Source organism: Ranitomeya imitator, chromosome 3 (genome assembly GCF_032444005.1).
Source record: "Ranitomeya imitator isolate aRanImi1 chromosome 3, aRanImi1.pri, whole genome shotgun sequence".
In the NCBI taxonomy this organism is placed as follows: domain Eukaryota; kingdom Metazoa; phylum Chordata; class Amphibia; order Anura; family Dendrobatidae; genus Ranitomeya; species Ranitomeya imitator.
In genome coordinates this window covers 825,589,051-825,603,156 of record NC_091284.1, presented here as the reverse complement: position 1 = coordinate 825,603,156, position 14,106 = coordinate 825,589,051, and the positions used below count along the sequence as shown (strand labels likewise).

Sequence of the window (14,106 nt, the reverse complement as noted above, 5' to 3'; positions counted from 1 at the left end):
CCTTCATCTGTACAGTGACTTGATTCCATTTTTTCTCCTTGTATTTCCTTTCCTTTATTTCATTTTCTTCTCTCTTACCTTCTCTGTCTGCCTTCTTTCCTTCCTCTTTCATCTTCTACTTACTATTTTTCTCTTCCTCTCTTTTTTCCTTTCCTTTTTAATTTCCTTTCTAATTTTTTCCTCATTTTCTTCCTTTATTTTACTTCCTTCCCTTTCTTTTCTTTCCATATGCTTCCTTTTATCTTCCTTTCCTTCTTTTTCTCTTCTTTTCCTACATTTTTCAAATTGCTTTCTTTCTTTACTTTTTCTAAACTATTTTTCTCCTCTTATTCTTCCTCCTTTTTCCTTTCGTTCTACATTTTCCTTTTATTTACTATTTTCCTTATTCTCTATTTTCTGTTCTCTTGTTCCTCCTTTTATCTCCTTTTCCTTCTCCTACTTTCTCTTCTATCAACCTTCTGACTTCTTCCTTGTCTCCTCCATATTCATATTGTACATCTTCGTTTGAATTCTACAGTTATCCGATTTTGCTGCCAGTATACATTAAAAATTTACCTCCAGACCCTCCAAGTTGTAAACCTGTGTGTAGCTTTCCTCACTAATGATTATTATTAGTATCATTATAATTTATCACTTTAATGATTTATATTCACAGTTAACTTCAATAACTGCTGCAGTTCCGTCAGTACCTACCACTATGACATGTGACACATCACCTGCTCTGATGATAAGAGATGTTAAGAAAATCCATATTAGTCTATAGTGTTTATACAGTATATATCATAGAGAGAAGTACTTATTCTGCTGGATTATATGTACCCCTCTTCATTTGAATGGCCATGGTATGGCATTTCCTTGGTAAAATCAGCTTTTGCCAAGAGTCAGACAAGAGGTGATCAGCTGAAAGTATATATGTTTAATGAAACAACCACGTGTATTTTGTAGGCTTCTAAAAATTGATCCAAGGGGGATGGCAATGGGTACGAATCCTACCCCAGTTAATGAAGCTTATTTTCCAATGCAGCTAAGTCCTTATGACTATGAACACTGCAAAATCACAGCAAAATAACCCATAGAACTTCTAGGTTATCTTTTCTAAACTACAGTCCTTAAGTACTGCCTGCAAGTCTTGATTTGAGTTTTGAAATGCATACTTTATATCTTGGTAAGGTCAATCGTATCACCTTCAACTGGTATTATAACATTCATTAAATTATTCCTGCACTTATTTAGATTAGCATATACCCAGTAGAATGATGAAGCAAAAGTGAGATATCTATATAATAAAAAACAGCCCAAATATTGTAAAGCTTACCAGCTACATTAGCAAAAATGGATTCCATCCAAGTTCTCTCTTAGAAGTGGGTGATTAAGTAGAATACCATCATATAGCATAGAAGTAAAGTAGTGGTGACCGTCAGAGGGTCACACCGGAGAGGAAGATTCTTTCATGGGTTTCCTAATAGTTATTATGTGACTGTATGGAAAATATTTGAACTATGGCTAAAGGAAGTAATTTCACTGAGAAAAGAAAGTTCCTTGTTCCTTGTGGTCAAAGGTTTCTTTCTAATGCCTGTGGGCACTGCCACAAAATGACTGGAGACTGATGGAGACAGCAGGTGAGCACCCTGAAATCGTCTCTGAGAATTTTTGTCAGCTTGTCTTGATTGTCCTTTTACTTCCTGAATGCAAATTCAAGCAACATTCTGAATAGCCTTCATGAACATTTTTTTGCCATTTTATTGCTGCAGGGACAGTAAGTACTTTATCTAGCTAAGTCATCTGCAAAAATGTTGCAAATCTGTTAGCACTCCTGCTCCTGACAGCATTTGCTGCTTCCTTCCGCTTCGTTTGGCTTTATCAATAGCAGCAAGGCACATTAAGGGGTTCTACTGGGAGGTGGGGAAAAGTAGCTACTGGCTCTCGGAGGGTAAATAAAATAGGCTGTTGAAATGGAGTAAAGCAGATGAAGATAAAATGAGTGCAGGATAGAAGCTGTGGTGATATATGAGTTCATGGAGACAGCAGCACCCTGGATACACACAGACCCCAATCCAGCCTAAATTACTGGGAGAGACATGCAGATGTCTCATCCAGCCTATATTAGTGGGAGGAACATGCAGAGCTCACATCCAACCTATATTACTGGGAGAGAGGTGTAGACGTCACATCCAGCCTATATTACTGGGAGAAACATGCAGATGTCACATCCAGCCTATATTACTGGGAGAGAGATGCAGACATCACATCCAGCTTATATTCCTGGGAGAGACATGCAGACATCACATCCAGCCTATATTACTGGGAGACACACAGAGCTCACATCCAGCCCATATTACTGGCAGAGACACATATACATCACATCCAGCCTGTATTCCTGGGAGAGAGATGCAGACATCACATTCAGCCTATATTACTGGGAGAGACACACAGACCTCACATCCATCCTATATTACTGGGAGAGACATGCAGACATCACACCCATCCTATATTACTGGCAGAGAGGTGCAGACGTCACATCCAGCCTATATTACTGGGAGAGAGGTGCAGACATCACATCCAGCCTATATTACTGGGAGAGACACGCAGACCTCACATCCAGCCTATATTACTGGGAGAGACACACAGACATCACATCCATCCTATATTACTGGCAGAGAGATGCAGACATCACATCAAGCCTATATTACTGGGAGAGAGATGCAGACATCACATCAAGTCTATATTACTGGGAGAGAGATGCAGACATCACATCAAGCCTATATTACTGGGAGAGAGATGCAGACATCACACCCAGCCTATATTACTGGGAGAGAGATGCTGACATCACATCCAGCCTATATTACTGGGAGAGAGATGCAGACATCACACCCAGCCTATATTACTGGGAGAGAGATGCTGACATCACATCCAGCCTATATTACTGGGAGAGACATGCAGACGTCACATCCAGCCTATATTACTGGGAGAGACATGCAGATGTCACATCCAGCCTATATTACTGGGAGAGACACATAGAGCTCACATCCAGCCTATATTACTGGGAGAGACACGCGGACCTCACATCCAGCATATATTACTGGGAGAGACACACAGAGCTCACATCCAGCCTATATTACTGGGAGGGACACACAGACCTCACATCCAGCCTATATTTCTGGGAGAGACACCCAGACCTCAAAACCAGCCTATATTACTGTGAGAGACATGCAGACGTCACATCCAGCCTATATTACTGGGAGAGAGATGCAGACGTCACATCCAGCCTATATTACTGGGAGAGACAGACGGACCTCACATCCAGCCTATATTACTGGGAGAGACAGACGGACCTCACATCCAGCCTATATTACTGGGAGAGACAGACGGACCTCACATCCAGCCTATATTACTGGGAGAGACACCTCCACAAGAGGAAATCAGAACTTTGCATCAAGTTCTCAACTGCGTATTAAGGAGTGTAAAACTGAATGAATGAATGGATGTTTACATGTCAAAGTTGTCCATAGCATTTAAGAGTTTTCTGGTAGATTAATCTTGGTTAGGTCTTCTACCATGTCATTTATATGAGTGCAGATCCAATTAAAAATGTGGAAGAAAAATAAAAACTCCAATATATTCTGAAGATAATGTGACACAGAATAATTCCTTTTGTTCTCTTAATTTCCTTAATTGTCACAATATATATTTCATTTCCTTCCACAAGCAATTTCCTAATTTTATTACTCTCAACCATTACTCTCAATTCATGGACATCACTGTATTTCTGAAGAGTCTCAAAATGAAGATAAATGCTATTCACAAGGGTTTGGGAATCTGGTTTTCTCCATGCCTCAAGCTATTTCCTCCAGAAATCCTAAAGCAGCTGCATGAACATTAATGAGATCTGAGACATGACAAACAAGAGACATTTCTCCTGAAACTCCAAAATAATTCTTTGCAGTGGACTTATAAGCCATGAATGCAAAGATTCATAGGTTAGGAGACCACCTCGTTCCTCAAGACCCCTCCTAAAATTGTCTTCTGACTGTCACCAGGTACTAATTCTCACCTCCAGATCTTCTTCTCTTCTACATATCTTTCACATTATGACCTCTCTCCCGGTGATGACCCTGACCCTGACTTTCCATCAATTTTGATAGATGCCAAATGTTTTCAACTTTGTGGACCAAGATGTGGGAATCCAACCACAAAGGTTCATACATCCTTGTTGGGGGTCAAAGGGTATACAAAAGGGAGATTCCCTTGACTGTCCACCTCAGTTGTGTCAGCGCTAAAAGAATGGTGATTAAATGGTCCATTACCAGTTGAGAACTATGATAAATCTATAGCGAATGATGTGAGGATCCCACCATAATATGGTGCCATCATAGCCACACAAAACTCTTCAATGTTCCTCAAGATTTCTGGTTTTGACCTAATTTTTGGTGCAACATCACAACAGTTTGGAGGCAATGCTCTGACGTTCACAAAATGGTGCTATTAAACTCATCGGCAATTGGCGCTCTACTGGATGCATTGTGATGGAGAACACTACTGGTAGAAGCATCAGAGTGAAGGCTTGCCATAAATTGCCGTAAAAAACACAATAGTGTTGGATGCATCCACTGAAAGACCCAATGCTCCAACTCTTCCGATGACATTGTAACCAATAAAGTCTATCTCAACCCCTGGGTGAGAGTATTAAAAGGGCGAAAAAGTGGTTTAATGGATCTACAGGGAACGGTCTCTTTGTGGATAGAAGGATTCATGCAGTTCACAGACCACCACTGAATATATATTATCACCATGGTTGGGTCTAATAAAACAATGATGGAGGGTTGGCACTTCTATCAAACAGTTGCCTAGGATTTAGGCTGGTTTAAATAGGAAACTGCTGGACACTTGTGGTATTTACACATTTCGGGCAGATCAAAATAACCATTGAGATTACTGATGTTCTACATGAACATCTCCAGCAGTGGAGCTTCCGTAGGGGAATGGTGTGATAGGCCTGTCACTTATTTTCCCTATGGCCTTTGGGTGTAGACCTATATATACTCTATGCCCTCCAGTGTAGGCCTATATATACTCTATGCCCTCCGGTGTAGGCCTATATAAACTCTTACCCCTCCGGTGTAGGCCTATATAAACTCTCAGCCCTCCGGTGTAGGCCTATATACTCTATGGCCTCCGGTGTAGGCCTATATATACTCTATGCCCTCCGGTGTAGGCCTATATATATTCTTAGCCCGCTGGTGCAGGCCTATATTAACTCTTAGCACTCAGGTGTAGGCCCATATAAACTCTTTGCCCTCAGGTGTAGACCTATATATACTCTTAGCCCTCCGGTGTAGGCCTATATAAACTCTTAGCCCTCAGGTGTAGGCCTATATATACTCTTACCCCTCCGGTATAGGCCTATATAAACTCTTAGCCCTCCAGTGTAGGCCCATATAAACTCTTAGCTCTCCGGTGTAGGCCTATATAAACTCTTAGCCCTCGGGTGTAGGCCTATATATACTCTTAGCCCTCCAGTGTAGGCCTGTATAAACTCTTAGCCCTCCGGTGTAGGCCTATATATACTCTTAGCCCTCCAGTGTAGGCCTATATAAGCTCTTAGCTCTCCGGTGTAGGCCTATATAAACTCTTACCCCTCGGGTGTAGGCCTATATATACTCTTAACCCTCCAGTGTAGGCCTATATAAACTCTTAGCCCTCCGGTGTAGGCCTATATATACTCTTAGCCCTCCAGTGTAGGCCTATATAAACTCTTAGCTCTCCGGTGTAGGCCTATATATACTCTTAGCCCTCGGGTGTAGGCCTATATATACTCTTACCCCTCCGGTATAGGCCTATATAAACTCTTAGCCCTCCAGTGTAGGCCCATATAAACTCTTAGCTCTCCGGTGTAGGCCTATATAAATTCTTAGCCCTCGGGTGTAGGCCTATATATACTCTTAGCCCTCCAGTGTAGGCCTGTATAAACTCTTAGCCCTCCGGTGTAGGCCTATATATACTCTTAGCCCTCCAGTGTAGGCCTATATAAACTCTTAGCTCTCCGGTGTAGGCCTATATAAACTCTTAGCCCTCGGGTGTAGGCCTATATATACTCTTAACCCTCCAGTGTAGGCCTATATAAACTCTTAGCCCTCCGGTGTAGGCCTATATATACTCTTAGCCCTCCAGTGTAGGCCTATATAAACTCTTAACTCTCCGGTGTAGGCCTATATAAATTCTTAGCCCTCGGGTGTAGGCCTATATATACTCTTAGCCCTCCAGTGTAGGCCTATATAAACTCTTAGCTCTCCGGTGTAGGCTTATATAAACTCTTAACCCTCCAGTGTAGGCCTATATATACTCTTAGCCCTCAGGTGTAGGCCTATAGATACTTGTGGCCCTCAGATGTAGGCCTATAGATACTCGTGGCCCTCAGGTGTAGGCAGTGGCGTATCTAGGGGGGGCAGCCGGGGCATGTGCCCCGGGCGCTGCTGGCAGGGGGGGCGCAGTGGGGCCGCCTAGTTCGGCGGTCCGCAATGTCTTCCCTGGCAGCTGCATTCTGCCACCCCCCGGATTGAGAGTCGGCTGTTCTCTGTGCCGACTGTCAAGCTGACAGCCGGCACAGAGAAGCTGCAGCGCGCCGGCTCCCAACATATGCGGACATACCACACCAGGGTCCGACGGAGATGGAGGGGGGTCCCTGCAGGGTGGTTGTGACGTGCAGGGAGAAATCCCTGCATCTCCGCTGCCTACAAGAGAAAATAGCAGCGGAGCTGCAGCGATCTGTCTTCCTGCCGCCACTTGCTCTCACACAGGCAGCGTCGCTGGATGACGTCATCATTCAGCGGCCGGCTGTGTCAGCGGAAGGCGATGAGATACTGCGGCAGAGCGTGTGGAGAGGTGAAAGGTTGTGTGTGTATATATATAGAGGTGCTGTGTGTCTGTATAGAGAGGTGAGAGGTGCTGTGTGTGTATATATAGAGGTGAGAGGTGCTGTGTGTGTTGTGTGTGTATATATAGAGGTGAGAGGTGCTGTGTGTGTGTGCATATATAGAGGTGAGAGGTGCTGTGTGTGTGTGTATATATAGAGGTGAGAGGTGCTGTGTGTGTGTTGTGCGTGTATGTATATAGGTGAGAGGTGCTGTGTGTATATATAGAGGTGAGAGGTGCTGTGTGTGTTGTGTGTGTATATATAGAGGTGAGAGCTGCTGTGTGTGTGTGTATATATATAGAGGTGAGAGGTGCTGTGTGTGTGTGTATATATAGAGGTGAGAGGTGCTGTGTGTGTGTTGTGCGTGTATGTATATAGGTGAGAGGTGCTGTGTGTATATATAGAGGTGAGAGGTGCTGTGTGTGTATATATAGAGGTGAGAGGTGCTGTGTGTGTTGTGTGTGTGTATATATAGAGGTGAGAGGTGCTGTGTGTGTATATATAGAGGTGAGAGGTGCTGTGTGTGTGTTGTGCGTGTGTGTATATAGAGGTGAGAGGTGCTGTGTGTGTGTTGTGTGTGTGTATATATAGAGGTGAGAGGTGTTGTGTGTGTATATATAGAGGTGAGAGGTGCTGTGTGTGTGTTGTGTGTGTGTGTATATAGAGGTGAGAGGTGCTGTGTGTGTGTTGTGTGTGTGTATATATAGAGGTGAGAGGTGCTGTGTGTGTATATATAGAGGTGAGGTGCTGTGTGTGTGTTGTGCGTGTGTGTATATAGAGGTGAGATGTGCTGTGTGTGTGTTGTGTGTGTGTATATAGAGGTGAGAGGTGCTGTGTGTGTTGTGCATGTGTATATATAGAGGTGAGAGGTGCTGTGTGTGTGTTGTATGTGTGTATATATAGAGGTGAGAGGTGCTGTGTGTATATATATAGAGGTGAGAGGTGCTGTGTGTGTGTTGTGTGTGTGTATATATAGAGGTGAGAGGTGCTGTGTGTGTATATATAGAGGTGAAGTGCTGTGTGTGTGTTGTGCGTGTGTATATAGAGGTGAGAGGTGCTGTGTGTGTATATATAGAGGTGAGAGGTGCTGTATGTGTGTTGTGCATGTGTATATATAAAGGTGAGAGGTGCTGTGTGCATATATAGAGGTGAGAGGTGCTGTGTGTGTGTTGTGCGTGTGTGTATATAGAGGTGAGGGGTGCTGTGTGTGTATATATAGAGGTGAGAGGTGCTGTGTGTGTGTTGTGTGTGTATGTATATAGGTGAGAGGTGCTGTGTGTATATATAGAGGTGAGAGGTGCTGTGTGTGTGTTGTGCGTGTGTGTACATAGAGGTGAGAGGTGCTGTGTGTGTATATAGAGGTGAGAGGTGCTGTGTGTGTATATATAAAGGTGAGAGGTGCTGTGTGTTGTGCGTGTGTGTATATAGAGGTGAGAGGTGCTGTGTGTGTGTTGTGTGTGTGTATATATAGAGGTGAGAGGTGCTGTGTGGGTATATATAGAGGTGAGGTGCTGTGTGTGTGTTGTGTGTGTGTATATATAGAGGTGAGAGGTGCTGTGTGTGTATATATAGAGGTGAGGTGCTGTGTGTGTGTTGTGCGTGTGTGTATATAGAGGTGAGATGTGCTGTGTGTGTGTTGTGTGTGTGTATATAGAGGTGAGAGGTGCTGTGTGTGTTGTGCGTGTGTATATATAGAGGTGAGAGGTGCTGTGTGTGTGTTGTATGTGTGTATATATAGAGGTGAGAGGTGCTGTGTGTATATATAAAGGTGAGAGGTGCTGTGTGTGTTGTGCGTGTATGTATATAGGTGAGAGGTGCTGTGTGTGTGTTTTGTGTGTGTGTATACATAGAGGTGAGAGGTGCTGTGTGTGTGTTGTGCATGTATGTATATAGGTGAGAGGTGCTGTGTGTGTGTTGTGTGTATATATAGAGGTGAGAGGTGCTGTGTGTGTGTTGTGCGTGTATGTATATGGGTGAGAGGTGCTGTGTGTGTGTTCTGTGTGTGTGTATACATAGAGGTGAGAGGTGCTGTGTGTGTGTTGTGCATGTATGTATATAGGTGAGAGGTGCTGTGTGTGTGTTGTGTGTATATATATAGGTGAGAGGTGCTGTGTGTGTGTTGTGCGTGTGTGTATATAGGTGAGAGGTGCTGTGTGCTTATATAGGTGAGAGGTGCTGTGTGTTTATATAGGTGAGAGGTGCTGTGTGTGTATATAGGTGAGAGGTGCTGCGTGTGTGTTGTGCGTGTGTGTATATGGGTGAGAGGTGCTGTGTGTTGTGCATGTATGTATATAGGTGAGAGGTGCTGTGTGTGTGTTGTGCATGTGTGTATATAGGTGAGAGGTGCTGTGTGTGTATATAGGTGAGAGGTGCTGCGTGTGTGTTGTGCGTGTGTGCATATAGGTGAGGTGCTGTGTGTGTATATATAGAGGTGAGAGGTGCTCTATGTGTGTTTTGTGTGTGTATATATAGAGGTGAGAGATGCTGTGTGTTGTGCGTGTGTATATAGGTGAGAGGTGCTGTGTGTTGTGTGTGTGTGCATGCGTGCATGCGTAGCGCTGCGGGTGAATGTGAAGAGAGGTAAATGGTTTTGTGTGTGTGTACGGGGAGGAGAGGCGAGGGCAATGATGGGGCTGACGGGGAGAGGGCAATAATTGGAATGGAGGGGAGGAGGAAATGATGGATGTGGTGGAATGGGCAACGATGGAGGTGGCAATGATGGAGGTGGAATGGGCAATGATGGGGGTGGGAGGGAGGAAATGATGAAGGTGGTGGAATGGGCAATGATGGAGGTGGCAATGATGGAGGTGGAATGGGCAATGATGGGGTGGGGGAGGAAATGATGGAGGTGGTGGAATGGGCAATGATGGGGGAGGCAATGATGGAGGTGGAAATTGGAATGGGCAATGATGGTGGTGGGGGGAGAATGCAATGATCGTGGGGGAGGAGGAAATCATGGAGGTGGTGAAAAGGGCAATAATGAGGGGGGAAGAAATGATGGAGGTGGTAGAATGGACAAGGATGGTGGGGGTGCAAAGCACACTGATTATATTGGAGGGGGAGAAAATGATGGAGGTGGTGGAATGGGCAAGTATGGTGATGGCGGCGGAAAGGACAATGATGATGGTGGTGGAAAGGGCAATGATGGGGATGGTGGGGGAAGAGAAAATGATGGATATGGTGGAAAAGGCAAAGGAGGAAATGATGGAGGTGGTGGAATGGGCAATGATGGGAGTGCTGGGGAAGGGGGAAATGATGGAGGTTGTAGAATGGGAAATTATGGGGTGGTGGGGGAGAAAGCAATGATAGTGGTGGTGGAGAAGGCAAAGATGGAGGTGGTGAAGAGAGCAATGATGGGGTGGGGTAGAGGAAAATAATGGCATATATTAGTAAACAGTACAGGAGAATGGGGGGCATGTATGAGGAAACAGTACTGGGAAATGGGGGGCGTGTATGAGGAAACAGTACGGGGGAATTGGGGGCATGTATGAGGAAACAGTACTGGGGGATGGGGGCATATATGAGGAAACAGTATGGGGGATGGGTGCAGACAGTATGAGGAGCGAACGAGGAAATGTATGAGTAGCGATGTGAAAAATGTATGTGGACAGAGTACGGGGAGTGAGGGTGATGGGATGTGTGCAGACACAGTATGAGGAGTCAGGTGAGCAGGAAGTATAGAAAGCGAGGGGGTAAATATATGAGGAGACAGTATGGTGAACAGGGGGATGTGAGAGGAGATTGTATGAGGAGGGAGGGGAATAGTGTGAGGAGACAGTATGGGGGGAGAAAAGTGATTGGGCACAGAATAGAAACTGAGTAGTGGGGGTGTAGCATGGAGGGACAGTGTAAGGGCACAGCCAGGAGGGGACAGTATATCAAGAAGGAGGGGTCTGATGAGAGTACAGTATAAATACTGGGCCCTATAGGGGGGACACAGTGTGAGAGGACAGTGTGAAGAGGGGGCCGGTATGGAAAGGAGAGGTCAGTGTGAAGAGCATGCACCATAAGAGGGACAGTGTGGGGGTCATGTTTTGTGCAGACAATATAGTGAGGGGCAATTTTTTATTCAGGAGCATTATAATGACACTTGTATCTTTAAGGGCATCATGTGGAGATTTTCTGCAAAAGAGCGGAGAAGATAGAGGTCTGCAGAGACGGCTGTGGATGAGAAAACTCATCATGGGATCTGGACAAGATGAAGAAAAAAGGAGAACGACTCCAGAGACGATGTCACCTATAAGGTACCTGGATGTAAATGTTATTTGTGATACTGACTAACTCTCATGTCTTTATTTATGTTAGGAGCATTAAAGGGGATGTCCCGGTTTGTGATGAGTCTGCAGTCATTCTTCATGACTGCAGACTTTTGAGTTCTCACAGTGCGCCCTGCACACTGTCAGGATTCTCTCGTGCTGGCGATTTACATACATGTGGTCACATGTTGACTAGACATGTGTGGCCTCAGTCAATGAAAATCAACAGACTGAGGCCGGGCACGTCTAGTCGGAAAGTGGTCAGAAGTATACAAATCACATACTGTCCACCGGCAAGGGAAAATCCTAAAAGTGTGCAGTGCATTAGTTGTGAGAATTCAGAAGCTGCGATGTCAGGATTCAGCTCTGCAGGTTCCAGTAGTCGTCAGATGGACACTTCACTCATATACGACTATCATAGTTATGGCCCTGGGACAACGAGCTTCTCTTCTGCTTCTCTCAGTTTTTCACTGAACATTGAGAGCATCAGGGAGAGGAGCTCGTGGGTACATGACTAAGTGTGCAAATTGTGGCCAAATTTACATTTGGTATCTTTATGTTTGAAGCATGATATGTGGGATAAGGTTGAAAAGTTCCAGGGGGCCGAATACTTTTGCAAGGCACTGTACATGGCTCAGCAGAGTGCCTCACATGTGATAACATTAGATACATGTCTCAGTAGACGATCACTGTGATCTGAGCGGAGACGTCATTTCATTGTGGCTGCTGAACTCAGATCTCAGTGATTATCAGAGAGTACAGGTTTGGGCACAAGCGCTGCGATGGAGATTTTGTACCGTGACGACTACTCACCGCTGGATGGCTGGATGACCACTGGATGGCTGGATGAAGCCATCGGTACAGTGCTGGTTCCTGGGCCTGGTGCAGCTTTGCAGATGCAACAGTAACATCTCATTCAGACATTCCTACATCACAGACATCTGAATGAGGCTTACTGAGCAGAGCGGAGTCAGTGTTCAGAGCTCAGCAGCAGGATGATTACACTACTGAGCTCTGAACACTGCACTGGTGACAGCGGCGGTGAGGTCTGGTGCCTGACATTGTTCTACTAGTACCAGGCTACCGAGCTGTTTCCATCACTGCAAGAAGCCACAGCCGCAGCCGTGTTCTCAACGCTCAGCCAGTCGGCCCAACTTGCACTCACCACCGCAGCCGCGTTCTCATCACTCAGTCAGCTCAACTTGCACTCACCGCCGCAGCCGTGTTCTCAACGCTCAGCCTGTCGGCCCAACTTGCACTCACCGCCGCAGCCGTGTTCTCAACGCTCAGCCAGTCGGCTCAACTTGCACTCACCGCCGCAGCCGTGTTCTCAACGCTCAGCCAGTCGGCTCAACTTGCACTCACCGCCGCAGCCGTGTTCTCACCACTCAGTCGGCCCAACTTGCACTCACCGCCGCAGCCGTGTTCTCACCACTCAGTCGGCTCAACTTGCACTCACCGCCCCAACCGTGTTCTCAACGCTCAGTCAGTTTACTCAACTTGCACTCACCGCTGCAACCGTGTTCTCACCACTCAGTAGGCCCAATTTGCACTCACCGCCGCAACCGTGTTCTCAACGCTCAGTCAGTTTACTCAACTTGCACTCACCGCCGCAACCGTGTTCTCACCGCTCAGTTAGTCGGCCCAACTTGCACTCACCGCCGCAGCTGTTTTCTCACCGCTCAGTCAGTCGGCCCAACTTGCACTCACCGCCGCAGCCGTGTTCTCACCGCTCAGTCAGTCGGCCCAACTTGCACTCACCGCCGCAGCCGTGTTCTCACCGTTCAGTCAGTCGGCCCAACTTGCACTCACCGCCGCAGCCGTGTTCTCACCGCTCAGTCAGTCGGCCCAACTTGCACTCACCGCCGCAGCTGTTTTCTCACCGTTCAGTCAGTCGGCCCAACTTGCACTCACCGCCACAGCCGTGTTCTCACCGTTCAGTCAGTCGGCCCAACTTGCACTCACTGCAGCAGCCGTGTTCTCACCGCTCAGTCAGTCGGCCCAACTTGCACTCACCACCGCAGCCGTGTTCTCACCGCTCAGTCAGTCGGCCCAACTTGCACTCACCGCCATAGTTGTGTTCTCACCGCTCAGTCAGTTGGCCAACCTTGCACTCACTGCTGCTGTTATGGTACTTTTTTCACTACTGCTGCCTGGAAATCCTGTCAACGCTTGCTGCCGAACACTCCATCAGCGGAACAGACATACTGTAGAGAAATTGTACCTCAGTGCACAGCTCAACTCTAGGCTACAAAAAATTGGTGCCTGACTGCCCCGCAGCTGTGAAATGGACAGATCGGGGGGCAAGCCCAGAAAAGGGCTGCGGCAGACCCAGCATAGGAGATAGGGTCGGACACTGACCGCAGTTCCCTGTGGCAACTAGTTGCAATATTGGTGGGATGTAAGTATAATGCTTTGAAACACGCAAGTAAATAAAAATGGCAGCCTCCAGTGCTGTGGAACCCTTACTGAAGAGTATTTAATACTTTGTACAAAAGCCTTTGTTGATGGTGAAGGCTTTTAAAGGCATCTTGTATGGAGAAACTAGTAGCAGGCATTGCTCGAGTGTGATTCTGGTCCATTCTCACAGGTAAAGTTGTGCATTATGTTGAGCGATTGGACTGCAAATGGTCCTTACACTCTTTTTGAAGAGGGGAAGTCTTCTGTCCGTGTCTGCCATTGAGGTAAAGACTGGTTAATGAATGTTGATTTGCCTGGAAAGGAGATGGAGGAGGGATGCAAGGCTGCAGAATGCTTCAATAAATATAGAGGCAACAACTCAAGGTCTATGTCCTGAAGGCAGGAACCTACAATTCCCAACTTAGAATGTGCCAATAACTTTTTTCTTTCTAAACATATTAAAAAAAAGTTCTTCAAAGACAAGTAAATGTTTCCTCAGTCTGTAATTTGTACCCAATGATGACCACATCGTTCTCCCAG

At 46.0% G+C, this 14,106-nt stretch overlaps 1 protein-coding gene across 3 annotated transcripts in view; it reads right to left on the bottom strand.

Annotated features, from left to right (window-relative positions):
- Nucleotides 1–14,106, bottom strand: part of P2RY6 (pyrimidinergic receptor P2Y6) — a 171,595-nt gene that overhangs the window by 20,353 nt on the left and 137,136 nt on the right. Inside the window, exon 1 of one of the 3 annotated variants that reach the window (XM_069759421.1) lies at nt 1,316–1,470. The exons of the other annotated variants lie outside the window; for them this stretch is intronic. The gene's annotated coding sequence lies outside the window, so the exon portion shown is untranslated. Of the gene's footprint in view, nt 1–1,315; nt 1,471–14,106 lie in introns of those variants that run through there. 3 annotated transcript variants of the gene reach the window in all.